At 42.5% G+C, this 25,603-nt stretch overlaps 1 protein-coding gene across 1 annotated transcript in view; it reads right to left on the bottom strand.

Annotated features, from left to right (window-relative positions):
- vegfc (vascular endothelial growth factor c) overlaps positions 1–25,603 on the bottom strand; it is a 138,256-nt gene that overhangs the window by 51,645 nt on the left and 61,008 nt on the right. The gene's annotated exons all lie outside the window — the stretch shown is intronic.

The following is a 25,603-nucleotide window of genomic DNA, read 5'->3' as shown; positions in this document are numbered from 1 at the left end:
GGCACCCCGAAAGCTGCTAGATGTTTTACCCGTCAGGAGAAGTGGCTATTATACAATAGTTTTTTGAGCCCTGTAAGGTGGTTGAAGGCTTGCTAATGTGACGATGAGGTCTGGCTGGTAGAATGGAGAAATTGACACAAGGGTGAATGCTTACTTGGTTCTATAGCAGCCACACTGACACGGCTGCCTGCAGATGTGTCTGCAGACCCTTTTTCGACCCCGTGAGCACAGGCATTGGCCAGTGCCCATTATCTCAAAATGGCATTAACCGGCCCGATTATTCTATCACTACTACAGTTCACCATCCACTAATTAGGGTGAAGCTTTTTGATAAGAAAGTCTCATTTTCTGTTGCACCCTTCTACATCAGACATTAATCTTGTTAACATAACATAATCTGAACCAAACAAGCAAAACACAAATTGCTCTCTAGACCCCACATTTTTTACAAAATAAAACCAGCTTAATGGCCTGGACTACACAAAGTAGTTTGTGTTTCAGAAGTAATGCATGTCCAAATATACAGACTTACTTGTCCACTGGTATAAAAAAAAATGTCATAGAATCAACACACATAGTCTTTGATGGTAAGCTGCAGTATAGGACTACTGGACACTGTTGCCAAGTTTCTCTTTGAGGTAACCAACACAACACAATGGAGGTTGATGACTTTGATGATCCCTTTAGTTCCACAGTGGTAATATTTCTTTTTTTTTATGTTTATTACTTTTAGAAAAAAATGCATAGAAAAATAATACAATTACACAACAAACAGAACATAGCACATCAGAATTTGGTCAAATATGGTTGAAAATTAAGTAACAAAAAGGGTGTCATGTCAAAAGGACAGGAAGTGGACATCGAAGAGTACAAGAAAATGGACATGGGTCCCTTTTTTTTGGTCCATATGGATTTTTGTCCATATGGATACATAAATGCACAGTGGGACACTAAATAACATCTGCAGCCTGCCACTTAAAGAATCTCACTACAGGGTACCATATCTTATCAAACACATCTCCTCTATCTTCGTTGTAGTATCTCAGTCTCTCCAAGTGAAGTGTGTTAGACATTTCTCCCAACCACAGGTCATATGTAGGAACAGAGTCCATTTTCCACACACGCAAAATCAATTTCTTCGCAATCACCATCCCAAATTCAATAGCCTTCTTCTCATACCTGTTAGCAGTGGGTCAGGGACTTTCCGCTCACAGGATCGCTACAAGGGGGTTTCCCAAAAGCAGTGGTAATATTTCATTTTAGCTGCTGCAGAAATACCCATTTTCTTCCTCACCAGACAGAAGATTCAATACACATTTACATGGAGGGTGATGTGAAAGTGCCTCAATGCAATGTGAATAAGTAGCCAAACCCAAATCAGTCATTTAGTTCTTTTTGATCACAGATCGTCTATCATTACTCTTTGAAAATCATGGATGTATAAATTGAAAATACAGAAAATACTTTGGTGAAAGATTTTAGCTTGGAGCGACGACGAGGTGGAACTGTTACTGAAAGGTATATAAGCTACCTAACTGATAAGACTGACTGATGTGCGTCGTCGTTTTCAAAGGTCTCTGTTTGTGTCCTTCAAGACTACAAAGCGACTTGACTTGACTTTGACTTGATATTTATGACTTGAGACTTGACTTAGACTTGAGTCAAATGACTTGAAATGACTTGACTTTCTGTTTAATAAATATATATTTTCCCCTCTGATATTGAGGAGGAGTTAACTTTACAATATTAGAAAATCCATATACAGATGAGAAAATCTGATTAGGTGATCTGATTGGGTGCTGTTGCATGCACGGGAACCCATTGATAATATTACCAAGTGACGCGGCAGACCTGCAGTAAACGAGACTGGTTATGGCTAGTAACTTAACGTCATGGATCCCTCTGCACCAAAAATAATGTTTGGCTATAAGGATTACACATCTGACCAGGCAAAGAAGAAACGAACGGCAGTTTGCAAGGTCTGCAGTACAAAAATTTCCGACACAACTACCACCATGTCGAATTTCATCAGACACTTCAAATCCCAACAGAGACCTTATTTATTGATATTGATTGATTTCAGTATCGATCGATCCAACACCAAAGATTCTTTTGTACCTTAAAATAATGTTTCCAAAAATGAGACATAAGAATAATGGTAATGGTAACGGTAATGGGCAATTCCGCTTCCAACCTGTAGGGGGACCGAAGAGGAAAAGTGCTTTGGTGTTGCTCTAAGGTTAGCCTACTATAAAGGTGCTGGTTGCTTGTAGCTAATGCTAATGCTTGATCTATAACGTTAGCTAATTCTTGGTGGGTAACATAAGATTATGACATTGTTCAACACGCTCAGTTATTTTTAGTATGATTGTTTTGACCACGGTTAACAACTCTGGGCAACCCACAAATTCATCAGTAACGTTAACTGTATAGATAGACGACTAATCTAATGGTAATTTAGCCAGCTATCACACCCCTGTCCGTCTGCCTCACTCTCTCGGCGCTACAAGGCTTCAGTCGGGATGAGAGCTGACAACAGCCCAGGCCTGGGGACATATCCACAGTCAGCCCCAGCCAGCTAGCAGCCAGCCACTATCATTACAGCAGTCCAAACCCGGTCAGCACTTAACTCCGCTGCTAAGGATGCTAATGGCAGTTTACTGAACCGTCGGGAAACAGACCCAGGCACCCGAGTCAGAACAGCGGCTATTCGTGGTTACACCTCCGTTAGTCGTTACCGGTGTTCACCCCCTGTGGCTTGGACACAATGACTTTTGAATATTGAGTAGGAAAAAAATGCAAATAAAACTCCAGCAGTTCTTAACCACTGTCTTTAGCTTGTTTAAAAATGGAAACTTTTGTATGAGTTGACTTGTGACTTGCTTGATTGTCACAAAAAAATACTTGGACTTGCTTGAGACTTGAAGGTTAAGACTTGAGACTTGCTTGTGACTTGCCCATGTGTGACTTACTCCCATCTCTGCCTTTTATCAAACAGCCTAATTACACATCCAGCAACCACAGAGCAACACTGTCACCCCATGGTGTCTCTGTCCCCCAGATGGCTGTCTTCACCAGGACTCTGGTCATGTAATAATGTCCATGTCAGCTAGATGTGACATAAAAACTTGATAAGATGATAATCTGTCAGTGGCCACACATCCATTAATGCAATTTCTATGTTGTTTTTACATACATGTGCCACAATTAAATATAGTTTAGATTCATTTTGTGGAAGTCCTGCAGCCCACTTTGTCCCATTCATCTGGTCTAGACTTTGAATTCAGTCAGTAAAGGTAGTCCATCACAAAAAGCCATTATTTTACACATTCTTTGAACAAGGACCCTTCAACAAGGTACCCTCAACTTGGATTTTAAACCTGAAACTTGAATCACTGGGGAAATGAGCACATTTTAAACTGAAAACAATGAGTGAGAATGTGAAGGATTACCACAAATAAGGTAATAAGGAGCTGGGCTTGGTTTTTCACATGGCACTGATGAAGATACTTACACAAGACTGCTGTACACACAACAGAAACCCTGAGAGCCACTTCATTGTTTCAATCACCGAGCATGACATGAATAGAAACTAATTAGTCTCAATGACTCCTATTCAAGACCCTTGCTCTCATCCTAACGAGGATATCATTAAGGCTGACCTCAGTCTTTTTGACCTGGTAGAGAGCTCACCATGGTTACAGAACACACACACAAACATGTAAGGAGAGCTCTTTGAGATCACGATGAACACCACAAGTTCACCCCCGCACACATTTGTTATATTTGTGGTGATGTTTCGGCTTGTAAACTCGTGCAAGATTCTTCATACCTTGCATCCTGTCACTGACTACTGTAGCGTAGTAGTAGTAGTAGCGTACTCTACTGTGGATGACTGTGGCTCAGGTGGTAGAGCAGTTGACTACCAATTGGAAGGTTGGTGGTTCGATGTTAAAGTGTCCCCCACCTGATGCTGCCCCATTGGTGTGTGAATGTTAATTTGATGAGCAGGAGGCATGTTGTATGGCAGCCTCGGCCACCAGTGTATGAATTTGTGTGTGAATGGTATCTGTCTGTGTAAAGCAGCCCGTTCTCACTGCACAGCGGCGACTGGTGCCTGCAGCACGTCAGAAATGTTTGTTTGTTTGTAGTTTGTCTATGTTGTTTTCTTTTCTTTACACAAACCCAGTTATCAACACCTGTAGCGTAGTAGTAGTAGTAGCGTACTCTACTGTGGATGACTGTGGCTCAGGTGGTAGAGCGGTTGACTACCAATTGGAAGGTTGGTGGTTCGATGTTAAAGTGTCCCCCACCTGATGCTGCCCCATTGGTGTGTGAATGTTAATTTGATGAGCAGGAGGCATGTTGTATGGCAGCCTCGGCCACCAGTGTATGAATTTGTGTGTGAATGGTATCTGTCTGTGTAAAGCAGCCCGTTCTCACTGCACAGCGGCGACTGGTGCCTGCAGCACGTCAGAAATGTTTGTTTGTTTGTAGTTTGTCTATGTTGTTTTCTTTTCTTTACACAAACCCAGTTATCAACACCAGCATAGATTGGTAAAGTGCTGAGTGAGGAGAGAAGTTGAATGAAGGCAAGATGCGTCTAACAGGACTTTTCTTTATCTACCTGGCAATCCTGCTGTTGCCTATCGGCATCCATTCACAAATTTGACGGGCCTACGCGGCAGAGCAGACCGCTTCAATAAATGGAATTCTCTGCTACAGCCGAGACCAGCTCTGGCAAGTGAGGGAGCAGTGTTACTGCGGGAACTTTCCACTCGACCTACCTGAGGAATGCAGGACAGTAACAAAAACACTGAGGAGAAGAGGATGGCGTGGAGGAGTGCGACAGCGAGTGCAGGCCCGCGGATACAAGCCACCTCTACCCACGGTGATTCTGGCAGACACCCGCTCTCTGCCCAAGCAACTCACGGAGCTACAGACTGCAGTGAGGTATCTCTCAGAGAAAGTTGTTTGCTGCGCTTTACTGAAACGTGGCTCAGGGAGTCTATTGACAATTCTATACTCAAGATTACGGGATTTAGCGACCCTATAAGACTTGACCGTGATCCACAGGTGACGGGCAGAAAATTGGGTGTGAGTGTGTGTTTACATTAACCAGGACTGGTGTAACAACGTCACACTCAGAGACTCTCATTCCTTGGAGGATATTGAACTTTTATCCCTGTCATTTAGGCCTTACTACCTGCCCAGGGAATTTGGACAAGTGTTTGTCACTGTTGTATATATCCATCCCCGTGACACCAAGACCGCGGCAAGCATCATTTATGACACAGTGGCCAAGTTAGAAAATATGATGCGTCCAAATTTATACTTGGAGATTTCTATGGTCGTTCTATAAAAAAACGTACTGCCTAACTACTACCAATATGTCAACTGTCCCACGAGAGGAGAAAGAACGCTCGACCTATGCTTTGGGAACATCAAAGAGGCTTATAAGGGCTACTCAAAACCGCCACTGGGGGATTCCGACCACAACGTGATTCATCTCGTTCCGTATTACAAACAGAAGCTTAAATCCAGCAAGCCCGAGATAAAGACAATTAAGAAGTGGAGTGATGAAGCGATTGAGAGCCTTAAAGGCTGTTTTGACTGTACAATATGGGACACCTTCTTTGACACTTCAGGGATTTGGAGGATCAAACCATAGGTAAATAAAAAATTCAAAGTAGCACTAAAAAGGAAAAGGGAAGCTTTTGAACAAGGGTATATGGTCCAGATGAAGGTTGTACAAAGGGAGATAAGGCATTTAACCAATATGTGCAAGCATAAATATAAACTACAGATTGAGGCGAAAATGAGGGGTAATGACTTAAAACAGGCATGGCAAGGGATGTACACAATGATAGGGAAGGAGATGAGGAGAAGCCACATTAACACAAATGGAGATGACCTGACCCTTGCAAATGAACTAAATACTTTTTATGCAAGATCTGATACATCAGATTTCTCCTCAGAGCGTAATTCTATCAGACAACAACTTCATTGTGGCCCTCCTCTGGCTGTAACAGCTGAGGAGGTGCATATAATCTTCAAAAAGATTGATCCAAAAAAGGCAGCTGGTCCTGATAAGATCAGAGGAAGGGTTCTAAAGGAGTGTAGGGAACAACTTAGCCCTATATTTGTGCAGCTTTTTTCAAATCTCTCTTGACACACATTACATTCCAAAGGCCTGGAAAACCTCACTGATAGTGCCGGTACCAAAAGTGGCAAAACCATCTGCCTTAAAAGAGAACTCCGGGCAATTTTTTTACGTTACTCTTGATCGCTATACGTATGTGAGTACTGTCGATAGCAAAAACAACGAGCTGAATCGGTGGTAGCAACATGGAGCTGCTGCAGCTAATGCCGAGAGCTCCCACTTAGCTAAAACGGCAGTTTTGGGGGCATAACATAAAGATTCCCTTTGTGCCTCTTAACAGACACAAAATGCAATTAAAACGTCTGTGCAACATGAACAGGGCCCTTACATGACAACAAGATGCATTTTCAACTCAGACATTGTTTAAATTCACCTACCCTGTTAGCTGCTAGCTGCCATCTGGGATGAGTGAGTGTGTTCAGCCAGGCTTCGGTAATAATCATCAAGCAGCAGGGGGGGTTTCAAGATGGCGGAGTGAGTGGCAGCACTTTTGCAGGCTCCGGTAAAAAGTTTCTTTTTAGTCGTGGAAATATGATAAACTAGTGTAACAACCCCTCTACTAAACAGCTGTTCAACTTAGTGTCAAAATTAAGTGACAAAAGTAAGCTATATATATACAACATTCTGGGGGTTTTTCTTCGTTTTCTGGAATCATGTCCAACCATAACTACAACTTGGCTGCTCTCCACGAGGCATGTGATGATTTTGACATTGAGGAAGAAATGGAAGCGGAGCAACACTCATCCAAAGAAGGCAAAATTAACAAAGAACACACGCCAATTAAGCAGCCGAATCCAAAGAAACCGTGACACCAAAAGGAAAAGACACCGTTTACCGGCTGGGAAGGAAAGGCGACGCAGCTACCTCAAATAACACACTGAGAGCAATCATCATTCAGTTCGGGATGAGAACGATGCGGGATGATGTTTGGAAGAAGTCAAAGGATGCGAGAGTGTGTAAAGACATGCACATACAGTTCTATTCAAAATAATAGCAGTCCAACATCACTAACCTCATATATCATTTTTTTTTGGTAGAAGTGATATTTCTACATGGCAAATAATTTACTAGTAAGTGTTGTAGAGTCATAGAAAACCAACAGACCCAACAGTCATGACATGCATGCTGCTCATTCTGTGTAATTGAATCTGTAATTGAAAGGGGCATGTTCAAAATAATAGCAGTGTTGTGTTAAATTAGTGAGGTGATTGATTCTGTGAAGAAACAGGTGTCAATTATGGCCCATATTTAAGGAAGGAAGCAAATGTTGTGCATGCTGGTTATAGTGCATTTCACACTGAAATACTCAGCAAAATGGGTCGTTTCAGACATTGCTCTGAGGAACAGCGGACTTTGATTAAAAAGTTGATTGGAGAGGGGAAAACATATAAAGAAGTGCAGAAAATTATAGGCTGCTCAGCCAAAAATGATTTCAAACGGTCAACCACCATTCGAATGGATGGAAGAATAGCCAAAATGGCAAAGGCTCAACCAATGATCAGCTCCAGGAAAATCAAAGAAGACTTAAAGTTACCTGTGAGTACTGTTACGATCAGAAGAAGGCTATGTGAAGCAAAGCTATCAGCTAGAATCCCCCGCAAAGTCCCATCGCTGAAAAAAAAGACATGTACTGAATAGGTTGAAATTTGCCAAAGGACACATTGACTGGCCAAAGGAGAAATAGCGCAACATTCTGGGGACTGATGAGAGCAAAATTGTGGGGTCTCAAAACTTTTTGGGTCTAGGGGCCGCAGACAGTTTGTGCGACGACCCCCATGCACTGAATTCAAGTCACAGTACACTGTGAAGACAGTAAAGCATGGTGGTGAAAAATCATGTTATGGGGATGTTTCTCATACTGTGGTGTTGGGTCTATTTATTGCATACTATGGATCATGGATCAGTTTCAATACATCAAAATACTTGAAGAGGTCATGTTGCCTTATGCTGAAGAGGAAATGCCTTTGAAATGGGTCTTTCAACAAGACAATGACCCAAAACACACCAGTAAGCGAGCAAAGTCTTAGTTCCAGATGAACAAGATTGATGTTATGGAGTGGCCAGCCCAATCCCCAGACCTCAGTCCCATAGAAAACATCAAAAATGCTGGAATACCTGTTCACAGGTGCCAGAAGTTGGTCGACTCCATGCAACACAGATGTGAAGCAGTTCTCAGAAATAATGGTTATGCAACTAAATATTAGTGCAGTGATTCAAAGTAAAGCAAACCTTTTTTTTTCAGTTCATACAGTAAATGATTGAGTTTGTAAAGAAAAATGCAAATACTCCTATTTTTTTTGAACAGCCTAATATTCCTTTTTCTTCACTTTCTGTAAAGGTATAACACAAACTTGATAAATGTTGGTCATGTTTTGATTTCGAATTGAATGTGCAGTGTTCCCTGTCAGGGTTTTGGTGTTTTGTCTTATTGTGGTAGTCTTGTTTTTCTGTTATGTTCTGTTTCCCGTTCATTCTGTGTCCCGTTCATTCTGTTTCCCGTTCATTCTGTTTCCCGTTCATTCTGTTTGCCGTTCATTCTGTTTGCCGTTCATTCTGTTTGCCGTGTTTCCTGCTGGATGTTTCTCTGTGTTTTTGTGGATTCTGTTTTCGATTGTTCCAGCCTGGCTACCTTCCTGAGGACACTTTGTGTAAGACTATTTTTGTTTTAATAAATCCTCTCACTGCATTTGGGTCCAAGCCTAGTCTTTCCTGACTAAACCTGACAGAATGATCCGACCAGTAATGGACCCAGCAGTTTTTGAGCCTCTCATTCACCCGTTTGATTCTGATGGTGAATTCATGATTGAATTTTTTCGTGGCCTGTATGAGGAGGATCCTGCCCTTGCTAGGCACATCATGGAGGCTCGCTGGCAGGCTACTGAAAGAGAGTTTAGCTTTCCTGTCTCCAAGCCTGTCAGCCTTTCCGAGCCTCATGTGCAGCAGACAACCAGCCTGCCTGTTTCACGGCCTACTAGCTTCCTAGCTACTGGCTCTCTGTTCCTGACCCAGCCTGCCTCCTCGCCTGCTTCCCTGGAACTTTTTTCTGTTTGCTCTACGGCTGCTGTCTGGCGGGCACCCTCAACAGCAAGCAGTCCTTTGAGGGGACCCGCCTGGCTGTGTTTTCTGGGACTTGTGGAGGCCGAAGACGGAGGAGGGGAAAACATGGCTCCCAGCGCCATGCCCTGCATCAGCCTCTTGTCGGACTTGAGCTGACCTGTGTTTCTGATCCTGAGCTGACCTGTGTTCCTGAGCTGACCTGTGTTCCTGAGCTAACCTGTGTACCTGAGCCTGAGCTAACCTGTGTACCCGAGCCTGAGCTAACCTGTGTACTTGAGCCGGTGCTGTGCGGCGGACCTGAGCCCGTGCTGTCCAGCGGTTCCAAGCCCGTGCTGTTCAGCGGACCTGAGCTCGTGCTGTCCAGCGGTCCTGAGTCCGTGCGGACCAGAGTTTCTGTTCCAGAGTCTACCAGTGTTCTAGAGTCTGAGTTCACCATTGTTCCTGAGCTGACGTGCAGCCTTCTTGAACCTCCGCTGACGTGCAGCCTTCCAGAACCTCCACTGACGTGCAGCCTTCCAGAACCTCCGCTGACGTGCAGCCTTCCAGAACCTCCGCTGACGTGCAGATTTCCAGAGTACCAGCTGACGTGCAGCCTTCCAGAAGCTTCGCTGACGTGCAGCTTTCCAGAGTACCAGCTGACGTGCAGCCGCCCAGAACCGCTGCTGACGTGCAGCCGTCAAGAGTCTCAGATGACAGCTCTGCTAGAGTCTTCCAGTCGTCCAGAGTCTTCGATGACCGCTCTGCTAGAGTCTTCCAGTCGTCCAGAGTCTTCGATGACCGCTCTGCTAGAGTCTTCCAGTCGTCCAGAGTCTCCGATGACTGCTCAGCTAGAGTCTTCCAGTCGTCCAGAGTCTTCGATGACTGACCTCCCAGAGTCTATGTCGACTGACCTCCCAGAGTCTATGTCGACTGACCTCCCAGAGTCTGCGCTGACCATTCACCTAGAGTCAACGCTGACCAGTTTCCCAATGCCTCAGCTGACCAGTCTCCGAGTGCCTTCGTGGACCGCGGCCCCAGAGACTGTGCCGTTGCCCGGCACTTCAGAGACTTTGCCGTTGCCCGACACCTCAGAGACTGTGCCGTTGCCCGGCACTTCAGAGACTATGCCGTTGCCCGACGCCTCAGAGACTTTGCCTTTGCCCTGCCCCCCAGAGACTTTGCCTTTGTTGTCGGTCCGACCGACTCCTGTCCCCCATGTTTTGTCGGTAGTCCGGCCGACTTCTGATCCTGTTGCCTTGTTGGCGGACACTGGCCCAGCTGTTTCGTCGCCTGTCTCCAGCCCTGCTGACCCGTCGCCTGACTCCAGCTCAGCTGACCCGTCGCCTGACTCCAGCTCAGCTGATCCGTCGCCTTACTCCAGCTCAGCTGACCCGTCGCCTGTCTCCAGCCCAGCTGACCCGTCGCCTGTCTTCTGCCCAGCTGACCCATCGCCTGTCTTCTGCCCAGCTGACCCATCGCCTGTCTTCAGCCCAGCTGACCCATTGCCTGCCCGGCCCCCAGAGGGGTTTCGCCTTCGCTGTCGGTCTCCGGAGGGGTTTTGCCTTCGCGGACGGCCTCCAGAGGGGATTCGCCTTCGCGGATGGCCTTCTGATGGGTTTCGCCTTCGCAGCCGGCCTTCTGATGGGTTTCGCCTTCGTAGCCGGCCTTCAGAGGGGTTTCGCCTCCGGCCTTCAGAAGGGATTCGCCTTCGCCTCTGGCCTTCAGAAGGGATTCGCCTTCGCCACCGGCCTTCTGATGGGTTTCGCCTTCGCAGCCGGCCTTCAGAGGGGTTTCGCCTTCGCCTCCGGCCTTCAAAAGGGATTTGCCTTCGCCTCCAGCCTTCAGAAGGGATTCGCCTTTGCCGCCGGCCTTCTGATGTGTTTCGCCTTCACAGCCGGCCTTCTGATGGGTTTCGCCTTCGCAGCCGGCCTTCAGAGGGGTTTCACTTTCGCCTCCGGGCTTCAGAAGGGATTCGCCTTTGCCGCCGGCCTTCTGATGGGTTTCGCCTTCACAGCCGGCCTTCTGATGGGTTTCGCCTTCGCAGCCGGCCTTCAGAGGGGTTTCGCTTTCGCCTCCGGCCTTCAGAGGGGATTCGCCTTTGCCGCCGGCCTTCAGAGGGGATTCGCCTTCGCCGCCGGCCTTCAGAAGGGATTCGCCTTCGCCGCCGGCCTTCAGAAGGGATTCGCCTTCGCCGCCGGTCTTCAGAAGGGATTCGCCCTCGCAGACGGCCTCCAGAGGGGTTTCGCCTTCTCGGACGTCCTTCAGAGGGGCTCTACCTTCGCCGACCTGTTCGGCCGCCTGAAGAATTCTGCCTTCGCCGCTGGCCTCCAGAAGGATTCTGCCTTCACTGCTGCCCCCTGTTGCCGAGGCCTCTCTGTCCCCTGTTGCCGAGGCCTCTCTGTTCCCTGTTGCCGGGGCCTTCCTGTTCCCTGTCCTGGGGCCTTCCTGTCCCCTGTTGCCGAGGCCTCTCTGTCCCCTGTTGCCGAGGCCTCTCTGTCCCCTGTTGCCAAGGCCTCTCTGTCCCTGTCCTGGGGCCTTCCTATTCCCTGTCCCGAGTGGCTCCTCTCTGTTCCCTGTCCCGAGTGGCCTCTCCGTTCCCTAGCCCCGTTTGACTTTTTTGTTAATCTGTTCGTCCCTCCTCTGGTCCCCCTCCACCCTCCCTGGGTTGACTTTTGTTCTGTTTTGTTTTGTTTTACTGTCAGGGTTTTGGTGTTTTGTCTTATTGTGGTAGTCTTGTTTTTCTGTTATGTTCTGTTTCCCGTTCATTCTGTGTCCCGTTCATTCTGTTTCCCGTTCATTCTGTTTCCCGTTCATTCTGTTTGCCGTTCATTCTGTTTGCCGTGTTTCCTGTTGGATGTTTCTCTGTGTTTTTGTGGATTCTGTTTTTGATTGTTCCAGCCTGGCTACCTTCCTGAGGACACTTTGTGTAAGACTCTTTTTGTTTTAATAAATCCTCTCACTGCATTTGGGTCCAAGCCTAGTCTTTCCTGACTAAACCTGACAGTTCCCAATGCATTAATATTATGGAATTAAAAGCTATTCTAAGGATTTTGAGCATTATTCACTTTTTTAAATCACACTGCTATTATTTTGAACACAACTGTAACGTTTCAAAGAAGACTTCTCAAAAGAAGACCGGGAGGCACGTGCAAAGCTGTGGCCACTGGTCCAAGAAGCTAGAAAGACAGGTAAACGAGCATTCTTGAAAGAAGGATACGCTCTGATCGATAACCGGAGAGTGGCCCCAAACTGGCCACTTGTTTTGTTATCATTTGAATGGCTGTCAGAAATCCAGCCTACAATCACGTTTGTCAGTGAAACCTTATTGTTTGTTTGACTTAAACACTCCGATATGCAAGTATTAACACTACCCGCACTTTGTTTGCTAATGCATCACTGGACATCCGAGGTTAAACCCAATGTTATGATTGAGGAGCATGGTTAATGTTACGTTGATGACTCCAAATATTTTTACACGCCAGCATATGGCAGATACTGAATGTTTACCTTGTTTACCTGTTCATATATGGTATTGCAACTGGTCACCCCTTGATATCTCTTGTTATGCCTAAATTAAGAATATTATAACAAACTAGGCGAAGTTGATTTCATATTTAAATAGACCTTTGTTACAATAGCTGTTCGGTTTGTAGGTTTCCTTTTTCTCCTTCTAATAGTGTTTAGAGCAGGGGTCATCAACTACATTTTTCCAAGGGCCAGAATATTTCTAAGCAGACACTCCGGGGGCCGGACTTCCTAATACGCCTATTTTTGTTCGAAATGAGATATATATATATATATATATATATATATATATATATATATATATATATATATTTTTTTTTTTACATGTAATAGTGTGAGCAAACTCCTAAAAAACATGGAAACTCCATACTGATAACTAACTCTTTAAGTAGAAAAAGATCTCAGACTAGGAGGCAGTTCACTGAGGAGTGATGGTTAAAGTCTGTGATTAGGAAACATGGTTGTAGTATGCAGCGTCCTGATTGGTGGAAAATGCTTGCAGAAGGAAACGGCTGTTGTCAGGTAAGAATGTCACTGTCAAAGAGGCTGAAGCGAAAAGTTGATGTGGAAAAACCCAGCTTTAATGATGAATGGACAGATAAGCAGGCTATGCATTCGTCACCTATGCCCATTTGCAATGAAACGATGTTGTTGCAAAATAATACAACCAGCATCATCATCAAGAATGAAGAACATAATGGTCGCGTCATTCACGTGCATATTAAGTAGCCACATGTATATGTTTTGGTCTTAATACATCCATAGGTTGACCGCTCCAGCGGAGAGGATGGTTCGTTCAGCCAGCAGTTAAATTTATAAGAATTTGTCCAAATTTCAAGATTCCCAGCAAACTAAGATAAACCGTTAGACTACAAACAGACAGCTTTTGTTTTAACTTGTTTGTAAAAATTCTCTATTTGCAGAGTAGATCTGTGTTCGTGTAAAACAGCGCGGTGGACTGAGCAGACAAAGCAGATTGAAATATCGCTTTCTACATTTTTATGCCTGTCTTTACAGGTGAGTGCATTGATAGGTATTGACTTTTTACTCACAAAGGTTTTATGGTAGCCTACTTACAGCAACGAGACTAGCGTGAGTTCATCTGCCCCAGCGGCCGTTGGTAATCCTCTTTGTATCTTTCCAGTCAGGTACTGCGTGTTTTAACGCACACACATCTCGGCTCAGCTGTGTGTGTGGAGCGCGGGCATTGCTGTAGCCTACAGAATCCTGGCATGTGAATAGAGATGCAAATACAGGGGCTGCGTTTGTGCTCTACCTGTGTAATGTTACCTGCTGTAAATGCTTGAAATGCTAAATAACAGAACCCAATTTTTCCTCTTCACATTTTCTGAATTCGTGATTATTCTACGGGCCAGACTAAAAGCTTTGGCGGGCCGGATCTGAAAGATAATGTAAAACGTAAGGCTATTTTTCTTTTCTGTAAGGAGCAGTAAGGAGAGACAAGCTAAGGCCTTACTTGAATGCTTGCTTCTTATTACAAAAATTGTATTGATTTACAAATTGTGTTTTTTTGCAAGAAACCCACACGGCTGAGGCTGACACAAAATTTTGGAAATTGCAATGGGGAGACTATCTTTTTCAGTCATGGAACGTCACACTCGGCAGGAGTTATGATTTTATTAAATAGATTTCCTGGGAAAATGATTGACCATAAAAGTGACTCTACCGGCTATTGGTTAATGATCGCGACAGAAATGAACGGTATAAACTACATTTTATTATGTGTGTATGGTTATAACAAAAAAGAACAGAACAAAAATCTCTTCTCATCTTTAAGTAAATACTTAGAGGAATGGAAAATGCATTTTTCAACGGAAAGAGTCATAATTGGGAGAGATTTTAACCTGGCTCCTGATCTTTGGTTAGACCGCTTACCATCAAAGAGACACTGGCACACATTTGATGAAACAATAGTTGAATTGATCACAAATAGATTATTGGAGAATGGAAAACCCAACCAGAAAACAATTTACCTGGTTCAAGTCATCTAATAATGGCCAGTTCTCTAGATTGGATCATTGGTTACTCTCAGACAATCTAATTATTGAGTTTAATAGATGTGATATTTCAGCATCACCACTGACTGATCATTGTGTAATATCCTTGACACTTTCTCCGGGTGGAAGAGAGAATAACATAAACTCCATGTGGAAATGTAATAATACCCTTTTGGAAGATACTGAGTTTTGTAATGTAGTTAAACAACTGGTCAAAGGAGTAGGTGAATTGGAAATGTCTTTTCTGAGTAAATGGGAATGGTTTAAATTCAAAGTTAAACAGATAGCTATTAGAACAAGTAAGCAATCATCAACACTTAAAAAGATAAGACAAAGGGACATCATTAGTCACATTAATACACTATGCTGTAAAGATGATTTGACACTGGAAGAGCAGATTGAATTAAACAAGTTACGGTCCCATCTTGATAATATATATCTGGAAAAGGCCAAGGGAGCATTTATTCGTTCAAGGGCTCGTTGGATTGAAGAAGGGGAAAAAAACTCTTCCTACTTCATTAGTCTGGAAAAACAAAGACAGAAAAAGAAAAATATTCAGAAGTTAATTATCAATGATATTATTGTTGAAAACCAGGAAAAGTAAATGAAAACATCAAAACTTTTTATAGTAATTTGTATAAATCCCTTTTTTCTAAAGAAGATTGCTGTTATTTCTTAGATAATATTCAGGGGTTTAAAAAGACAATGAATGATAACTTTAAACAACTTATGGAAGATGAGCTAAGAATTGAGGAGCTAGACTTAGCAGTTCATCAGATTTCTAAGGGGAAATCATCTGGAAAAGATGGGCTAACCGTGGAGTTTTTATCTTTCTTTTGGAGTGATATCAGGGAAATGCTCTATAATGCTATAGATTGTATCTCAAAAGGTAATCTTTCTCCCACTATGAAACATGGTCTCATCGCTCTAATTCCCAAAGTTAACAAAGATAATCTTTTATTGGATAATTGGAGACCAATTACCTTGTTATGTAACGATTATAAATTGTTGGCACTTGTCTATGCTAATCGTCTGAATGAGGGATTGTCACATATTACTGATGAGTGTCAATCAGCTTTCATAAAGGGTAGAAATATACATAATCATACCAGATTGCTACTAGACATGCTTGATTATCGAGACCTAATTGACACTGATGCTTTTATTTTATTTCTCGATTTTTAATTAGCATTTGATACTGTTGAACATACCTTTTTATTTGAAATCTTAGAATTTTTAGGTTTTGGGAGCAACTTTTGTAAAATAATTAAGATGCTTTATACTGACATATATAGTTCTGTGTCCCTGAATCCTGGTATAACTCCTAGGTTTGAGGTGCTCCGCGGTATTAGGCAGGGGTGTCCAATTTCTCCCAAACTGTTTATTCTAGCCACCCAGTCACTTATCATTTTCATTAATCACAACCCCGACTTGCATGGGATCTCAATATTTGATAAGGAATTTAAAATTAGTCAATTTGCAGACGACACAGCAATCCTTTTAAGGAATAAATTCATGGTAGATGTTGCCCTTGATTCAGTCTCGATTTTCTTTAAAGCTTCAGGATTAACACTCAATATTAAAAAATGTGAGCTACTTCCCATCAACTAATCAACGGATTCCATCATCTCTTCATTCAAGGTTAAAGCTGAAGTGAAATATCTAGGAATAGTTTTATCTAAAAATGCTATCAGAAGGGAAGATGTTAATTTTTCTAACCGTTTAATAGATACGAAGAAATCTTTTAGTCGCTGGCTCACCAGAGACCTCACTATCTTTGGTAGAGTTACTTTATCTAAAACAGAAGGTATTTCCAAAGTAATTTGTCCATGTCACTCTCTGTATGTCTCTTCTGGTAATGTTAAGAAGGCCAATTCAATTGTTTTCCAATTCCTGTGGAAAAATAAAACCCATTATATTATATAAGAAATCACAGCTGGTTAAAGAGTATGATATGGGTGATATTAAAGTGCCCATATTATGAAAAAATCACTTTTTCTGGGATTTGGGGTGTTATGTTGTGTCTCTGGAGCTTCCACACACATACAAACTTTGAAAAAAATCCATCCATGGTGTTTAGAGTGAGATACGGTTTCTGAATGTGTCCTGCCTTCAGTCTCTGGGTGAGCTGTTCAAAATCGGCACGGCTTGTGACGTCACAAGCCGAAACGAGCAGGCTAACCGCAACCATTAGCTCATAGCGTTAGCATGCTAACGCTAGCATGCTAACGCTAGCATGCTAACACTAGCATGCTACCTCATTCTCAATAGCAAAGCACTGCTACAACACACACAAGTTCACCATAATCTACAAAAGAACTACTTACATGTGCGCCCTCATTTAGAAGTCTCCCAGCTAATCCTGCCTTGTAACTGACCGAAGTTGTAGAAACAGCCTTTCTTTTACTGTCTATGGAGCTAACTAGCTGACATGATCTAAATCTGAGCTACTGAGCATGTGCAGTGCAATCAAAGATAGTACAGAAGAAGAAGAAGAAAAGAGGTCTCACTCTGTACCTAAAACAGAGACCAGCTGAAAAGAGGATCTGCAGCAGTGAGAGAGAGCACTGCAGTACAACACAAATATGGTGTTTTTTGAAAATTAAACCATGTAAACCTATTCTGGTACAACCTTAAAATGCAATTATGAACCTGAAAATGAGCATAATATGGCTGCTTTAAAGCCTTGGACTTTGAATCAATGTTTGGGACATTTAAGATTAACTGGTTGAAAACATATCTATCACAACCAGATTCTATGTGGTTTCACATACCTGTGGTGACCAAAATTCCTGTTAAGTTATCAAACTTCCACAAACAAGTTCTCCAATATTGGAAAATGATATTCACCCATAACTTTTCTCAACATGGATCCACCTTATGGACAATAGGGTCATTATAATCAATAGAAAATCATTGTTCAGGTATGATTGGTATGGAAAGGGCATTATATTTGTGAATGATGTTATAGATGATAATGGTAACTTTTTGGAATATAAAGCTTTCTTAGACAAATATAATTTAAACTGTACATATAGAGAAAACAAGATCTGTAAATACCTGTACCATTATTACAGTTAATTCAAAGCACATTGTTATATGCAAGAATAAGTCCCTTACCAACTTTACCAAATTTAGTTATTAATGATTGTACTTTATTTGACAGTAAATGTAATAATAAATATATTAGTGATGTTCTAAGCCTTGCTTTGTTTGGTTTATAAATTACTTTAAATTGTTTTTTTTCCTCACTGAAAAAGATAAAATCTACTAAAATTGCAAGAAAAATGTGTAGTGACATATCTAGGAAACTAATGCTTTGATTAATCTCTCCTTGTGTGCCGCTCTAAATGCTAATTTTACTTTCTCTAGCCTTATTGCTTTTGACTTGTGTATATTTAAGAAGCTCCCCCTTTTTTTGTTTTGTTCTTTGTTGTTTCTTTTGCTCAGGTAATTTTCTCTTGTACATAGATAACATTTGTATTGTATATGCGCATGTATATCCTTTTCCCCAACGAGAGTTTTGTATGTTGGTGTTTTTGTCAGTAAAAAAAAAAAAAAAAAAAAAATCATCAAGCAGCAGTTATATTTGGACAAATTGGATTTTTATGCTATTTTGAAGGTCATCGAAAACATTAGGATCTATTGTCTAGGGACCATGAATATACACGGCAAATCTCTCTGCCAGATATCTTGCTCTGGACCGGGACAGGCCAGCTGACGTTACCATTGTTGGGCCCCATTGCTAGTAGAGCAGAAAAATAATATCTCTAATATAGCTTATGTTAAAGTGCTATATTATGCTCAGTTTCAGGTTCATAATTGTATTTAGAGGTTATATCAGAATAGGTTTACATGGTTTAATTTTCAAAAAACACCATATTTTTGTTATACTACACATTGCTGCAACTCCTCTTTTCACCCTGTGTGTTGAGCTCTCCGTTTTAGCTACAGAGTGAGGAATCTCACTTCTTTTCCATCTTTGTTGGGAGTCGCACATGCGCGGTACCTAGGTAAGCACTACTAGCCAGTCAGAAGCAGAGTATGAGGGCGTGCCATGCTAGCAGCTAGGCAAGCATTATAACGTGTGTTACAAAGTGACGCAAAGTAAAGGCTGGACTACAATAGAGCAGTTTGGAGCAGTTTGTGAACAGTGTTTTCTGTTGGAGATGGTAAGTCCCTTTGAGGTGGACTTTGGGCTTTTTCACTTTGTAAACCTATAACATGCACAAAAAAGATATATAACACAATAAAGGAAAGGGAAAAAGCCAAAAAGCATAATATGAGTACTTTAAAACCTAAAGGTAACACAGCCAACTATGACAAAACCAGAACATATTAGTCATAATATAGAAGACTGAAAGACAGAATAAACCTGGGTGTTACAGAAAAAGTGGCACACTGCAGAGTGAAAAAACATAACAGTGCAGGTGTTGAGCTAAACTGTAGAGTAACTGCAGAGACCAGACAGACCTAAATGCTTAAAGATACTTACAGTCAGTCAAATTGTAAATTATGCATTTTAGCACAACTTCTATTACCTGCTAAGTGTTGAGACCTCTCAACGATTGCCAGCTGCTTTAAGGCGCTGCCAAAGCAAATCAGCACAATGAAACTTTCAGGATGACGAAACAAAGCACGGAACACTGTACAGGAAACAGCCACTTTTAATTCCTCCCTGTTCCATACATCCATTTTGAGACAAATTATTTACAATTACATTGAACAAGTTATTAGAATTCAGTTGAACTGTAAATTGTCTATCTAGTCTGCCATCAATCGAATGACGTACTATGTAGCCTATGTAAATCTCCAAACTCTGGCTAGTAGTCTGAGATTGCAGCCAAAAACAGCCGTTAGGAAAAAGCAGCTGAGTGAAAGAATGTGTTGTGAAACCTCAAAAAGGCCGTGGCTCAGCACCCACAGGCTCGTTCCTGCTGCCAGGACAAAGCCTTGCAGCTTTAACCTTGGCCTCCTTTTTTCTTACCTCAACTTAAGGGTGGCATGCTAAAGCAATAAGTTTCTTATTCTGTGGTCCTAGAATCATTCAAACACCTTTGTCTAATTTCCAACAACACTGACTTTTTAGTCTGTTTTTTTTCTGACTTTTTGAAGATGTTTGCTTTTCCAACAACAATTGTATGCTCTTTCTTTGGAGAGTAAACCAGCAGTACAAAACCGTTTTCAGGCACCAATGTACCAGTCAAACACCCTAACCATCTAAATGTGATCTAATGTACAGTGCTAACAGCTTTCTCAGTCCTCACCGTTTTCTCCACCCTCTCTCTCCCGCTGTACAAAGTAACGCGTTTCAGTAACGTAACTACTTTTTTGGGTAAAAGTAGTGTAACGCGCTACTACTGAAAATTTGGTAACGAAACGTAGTTCCTTTTTCAATTCGGCGCAACGTTAGTTTTCCCAGGGACAGATTTCACAGCGACACTGCCTTCTCGGCTGCGCGCTCACAAGCTCCAAACAGGACGTGACAGAGGCTGGTAGAAGAGTAATCATGGCAAGCGAGAAACAGCCAAAGCTAACTTTTGAGAGCGTTTTAAGCTTCATGGCTTTTTGCTGGACGGTGCTCTGAGTCAGGCGGACACAAAGCTGACAACCTCACAGATGGATGCGGTGGTGATGCATACATACATACACGCAGCGGACCGCTGTGGACTTGTGTCGGTTGCACGGACACGCAAGCATTTCCAGAAAAGAGCCTGCATGTGTCTACGACAATGCACGGACCCCGGTACAAGTCGATACAGACATTACATAGTATACACTAACACCGTGTAACGCCGATGACCTGCTGATGTGCATTCAACCCGTGCTGGACTCGTTCATAACGGCTGGTCATTCTGTGAGTAGAGAATCCAGTCTGCAGTGTAGTTCAGACACTTCACTGATAAACCAGTGATTGGCTTTATGGTCAAAGATAGTTTTTGTATAATTAACTTCAGTCTCTGCCAGAGATGCCTGCTTTTAAAAGTAACGTAAAAGTAACGAGTAAAGTAAAAAGTTACTTTCCATAGGGGGTAACTAAGTAAAGTAACGGATTACTTTTTTAAGAAGTAACGAGTAACGAGCAAAAACTACTTTTTAAAAGTAACTTCCCCAACACTGGTCCTCACAGTGAAAAGACAAGACTGCAAATGATAGTTAGCTAACACTTGATACATTCATATAGCTACCAATATTTTTACCAAACTTACAAATAGCCTACAATGCATTCCACATGTTAGTCACACTATTACTCTCGTGTTAGAATTAACCTTACATCAACTATTATTACCCTTGATTCTGATTGGTCATTCATGGCATTCTATGGTCTGCTATTTCTGTATAACAGACTGTTGCTAAGTATAACAGACTGTTGGTATGGACTTCAAATCAATTAAATCATTTTTAAATCAATATTTGTGCTCATATGGAGCTCATAACGCTGATCAGCCAATCACAGCGGGAGAGAGAGGGTGGAGAAAACGGGGATCGCAAACATAGCTAATGGCAACATTGGCAAACAGAGCATTAGCTTCCTCTTTCTTTGTGTTGGCATATTGAACTCCGGTGGATTTATGAGGACTATGGTTAACTGCAGGGTAAATCCAGATCCAATCTGAATTTTCTATTGCATGACTAAAACTACTTTTGAACGAGCACAAGGCTTTTTTGCAGAGGCACCGTCATTGTGTCCGGCGCTTAGCACCGCCCAAGACGATTGTGATTGGTTTAAAGAAAGCGGGATAATGTAGAGCGATTATTGTGAAATGTATGCGCAAGAGTAGACCTGTGAAGCTTCATTAATCAATGTCTGGCCACCAATTCAAGATTCATTCAAGATTCATAAAACTTAAATGTCCCTGAGGGATGATCTGGCTTGCAGACAGTAGTCCAACACAAATACATGCATCATACACAACACAGCACACGATCCATATCTCCTACACTGTCACCATGAATCATGGAAAAAGAAGACACAATGACATGACTTTTGGAGTTATAGTTTGTTTATAAAACCAAGAGCGAAAAGAGAACAGTCTGTGTCTATTAGCGCTGCCTTTGGGGAGACCAAACCTTTGCCCTGAAGAAAGCATGGAACTCAATGTAAAAGGTTTCAGGGTCCCAAACAATATCTAAGCCTTTGAGATGTCCCTCGCTTCATTTAGGTGTTGAAAGTCAATAAGGGCAGCACCAAGAATCCTATTCCTTTCCTATTTCCTATTTTTAGGACTAACCCAGATTTTCCACTGGGTGCGTCTGTGCTGCGTTCCAGTTTTGTTCCGTCCTCTGTCACACTCCATACCACACTGGGAGCGTCTCAGTAGCGGAGCGTCTTGCTGCCTGACTTGCAGATTATATTGTCTCTACTTTTCTTTGCAGAATAAAAGTGTTTATTAAGCTAATATCTACCTTTCACTTCAAGCATGCCTACAGTTAAACTCCATGCCTTCTCTTTTCTGGTGTTGCCCTGATAAAAAGGATCTGTGGTGTCTGTTATGTTTTTCCACGTCCAATATGAATCTCTCGTTGTCCATGGTGTTGTTTTGGGGGGGGGTTTGGTAAATACTACTGGATACTCTTGCTGTTTCGCTTCCTGCCTGGTTGTCCGAACACCCTGCGGCTCGTGTGAAAATAGACCTGGCGTGGATCTTTAGCACGCACTGGGACTCACCGTGGCGCGCCCGGTGGTAAATAGGGGTACATTTAAGCTTCCCTTATAGGACAGTCCCCAGAACCTTATATTTCTGCACTGCAATATAAGAGTCTGGCTCAGCCTTTCTGGCTCAGCCTTAATCCCACGTGGTGCAGGGGCCAGCCAAATCATGTGTTAACCAACAAGAAAACCAAACCATATGACGATATTGGTCGTTTTTGTCACCTAGCGGTGGCAGCTAATATGACCCATAGGAGCATGTTTTCCGTCCTCATTTCTAAACCAGAAAAGGTAACAGTCACGGTTTTAAACATGTCGTTAACGTGAAACGGTTGAAGTTTGGTTAGGTTTAGGCACAAAGACTACTTGGTTAGGTTTCTTAAAAGATCATGGTTTGGGTTAAAATCAGATGTTACTTCTCATCCGGTTAAGCGTGTGAAGCAGAATGTGGCATAGCTCATAAGAATAGTTTGTTCCGTAAAGTTAAAAAGAAAACTCACCATTTACTTTTATTTTCAAATTGGACACGAACCCTGGTCACCTGGGTGAAAGTCCTGTTTGCTTGACCCAGCCACCATCCAAGCTGTATATATATATATATATATATATATATATATACTTCCTCACCTTACTTCCTGCTTTGCTCCCATCATAAATACTACGACCACTAGAGGGTGCTGCCACTAAAAAAAAGAAAATATGTCATAATTTCTGCTTCAACAAACGACTTATGTGGGTGCTTTTCGGGAAAGACAGTCTTGTGTTAACGTATTAGCAAACACATTGGCATTCACCTGGAATTGTGTTTGTCTTCGCATGCTGAATGTCAGTCCAATATACTTTTAGCTCTGTTTTTGTCTCAACCAACTTCTAAGAAAATAGCTAGCTATTTAGCTGCTGGCTATTTGATTCTCTTTGATAGCTAGCTGCTAACCTTGTCTGTCTGCCATTTGGTGCTGTGTAGCTAGCTAGCTTATTCAGTTGGATAGAAATGTCTTACTGCGATAGTTGATCAGAAAAATGTAATTCAATGTTGATTTCAACTATTGATTAATGCAGGTTTGATGTGCACTCAGCTCAGTGCTCCTCTCTGCGTATGCAATGTTTATACATGTACACTCACACACAAACACTCATACACACACACACACAGTGTATACACAGGAAAATACATACGCACGCATGCACACACGCACGCACGCACGCACGCACGCACGCAAGCACGCACGCAAGCACGCACGCAAGCAAGCACACACACATATATTTGCGGATCATTAATAGAATTACGTTTGTCACAATATGAAAATTATGTAGGCAACTATTTTGTTCCCATATTGTAAAACAGCTATCTAATTGAATTATTCATAAATACAGCATGCATTCATCTCTGCGTTGGTTTGTTGTTCAATAATACCAATGCAGAGGTGACAAGTGTGCAGGACTTTTCGTTTTTCTTTGGAAATGGATCTTCGGGGCAATGAATTCGCTGCAGCACAGAGGAGACAAGGCGAGTTGTGTGCGTGTTGCTTTCTACTCACCTAATACAATCTGGGCATCCTTACAATGAGGGTCCACCTATAACCAGCCCACCTATAATGCATGATGGTGTATTGTTTCTGGTCCCACCCTGTATCAGCCAGTTAAATCATACACTTTGTTGTGTGCAGGTGACATTTTTAATGCAAGCATGGTGCAGTGTTTGGAAGCCATGTCCTCACTGTGTCCTGATGGTTTACACGCCTCATCTAGCTGCAGAGAGACGTGTGATCTTCAGGAAATGTTTAAAGAAAACATATGCTCTGATATCTACAACATCCAAGACTTTATGACACAGTGCTCGGGGTCAACAGCACTTACTGTACACTAAAGTAAACATCAGCATCTCATCCAAGATACCAACACCAAACAACTACTCGCATGCCTCAGCTATTTCCTGCAAGACGCCATCAGCTTCTGTTTAAGGGTTTGTGCTCTGCTGGGAGATTTACACTTTTCATAATAGTTCTGCAAATCTATGTTTATGTGCCCTGGGTGGCAGGTCCCCCAGCTGCTTGCTCATTGCTCCCAAAAGATGATGATTTCTATTGATTTATTTAATATGCATACACATTATAAACAGTTAATCAAAGCGCAGTATTGCATTGCTAGCTCTATCTCCACAGCGCTGTGGAGTAAGGTCTGGCTACACCACAGATGCATTCTGGGATAGGAGAAAAAAAACGCTCTGGATTGTTTGCATTTCTTTAAACAATCAACTTGGGCGGCGCTAAGCTCTGGACGCAGCGACGGTGGCTCTGCAAAATTGTCTCGGGAAGGAACTTGTGGTGGAACATTTGCACCCCGCAAAAGAAAACCCCACATACAATATTAAATAAAGTTAACTGTTGACCCAACACAGTAAGTGTTTAAATTAGCTGGATACGTGGTTAAACCTTGTCTACAGCAATCCCACCAATGGGTCCAAAAATGTCCCAGTTAGAGAGTTAAGGCACTAAACATATTCTTTGTAAATCTTTCCAATCATTCCCAGAAAGAACAAAGCAGGCCTGCCTTGTTGAACGATCCAAATTTACCTCAAAACTTGACATTTTCAGCATCTAGCTCAAAGTTTGTTGTTATGAGATGTGATGACCCTGAGTTAATGGGAATCAACCCAACAGCACTTTGACAGGACATGGATGACATGACAGGATATACATTCAGTAGAAATCACTTATCAGTGTGGATCTGCCATCACACATAATACTTCCTCTGTAACTATTACTGGCCACTCTGCATGGAAAGGCAATGAAGCACATTCATTCACACTCATTTTCCATAATTTGAAAATACAGAATAGAAAACATACTGTATGTTGCCTTCAATTTCATGATAGATGTTCATCATAGAAATATATTGTTATTTTCTGTCTTGTCCCTTACTCTGGATCTAAACTGGCATGTATACTCCGCCATTGCTGGTGGTTGCCACGTTAGTATCTTAGTCTCAGGGAACGAGACGTCGTGACCAATAAGACCCAATCAGGCGGAGAAACCTGGCGTCAGTGTCGGTGTTGCCAAAGGTCTCCATTTGCAGCCGTTGAGACTGCAACACAACCCCGCAGATTCCAAACCAAAACGGGTCAGAATGTTTCCAAATGTCTCCGGTTTAAACCAAAACATAGCAATGTAAATGTAGCCTGAATGGTCGGTGAGTCCACCACTTTGGTCC

The sequence above is a fragment of the Sander lucioperca genome, chromosome 4, assembly GCF_008315115.2.
Source record: "Sander lucioperca isolate FBNREF2018 chromosome 4, SLUC_FBN_1.2, whole genome shotgun sequence".
Taxonomy (NCBI): Eukaryota; Metazoa; Chordata; class Actinopteri; order Perciformes; family Percidae; genus Sander; species Sander lucioperca.
This window is presented reverse-complemented; position numbering and strand designations above follow the sequence as displayed.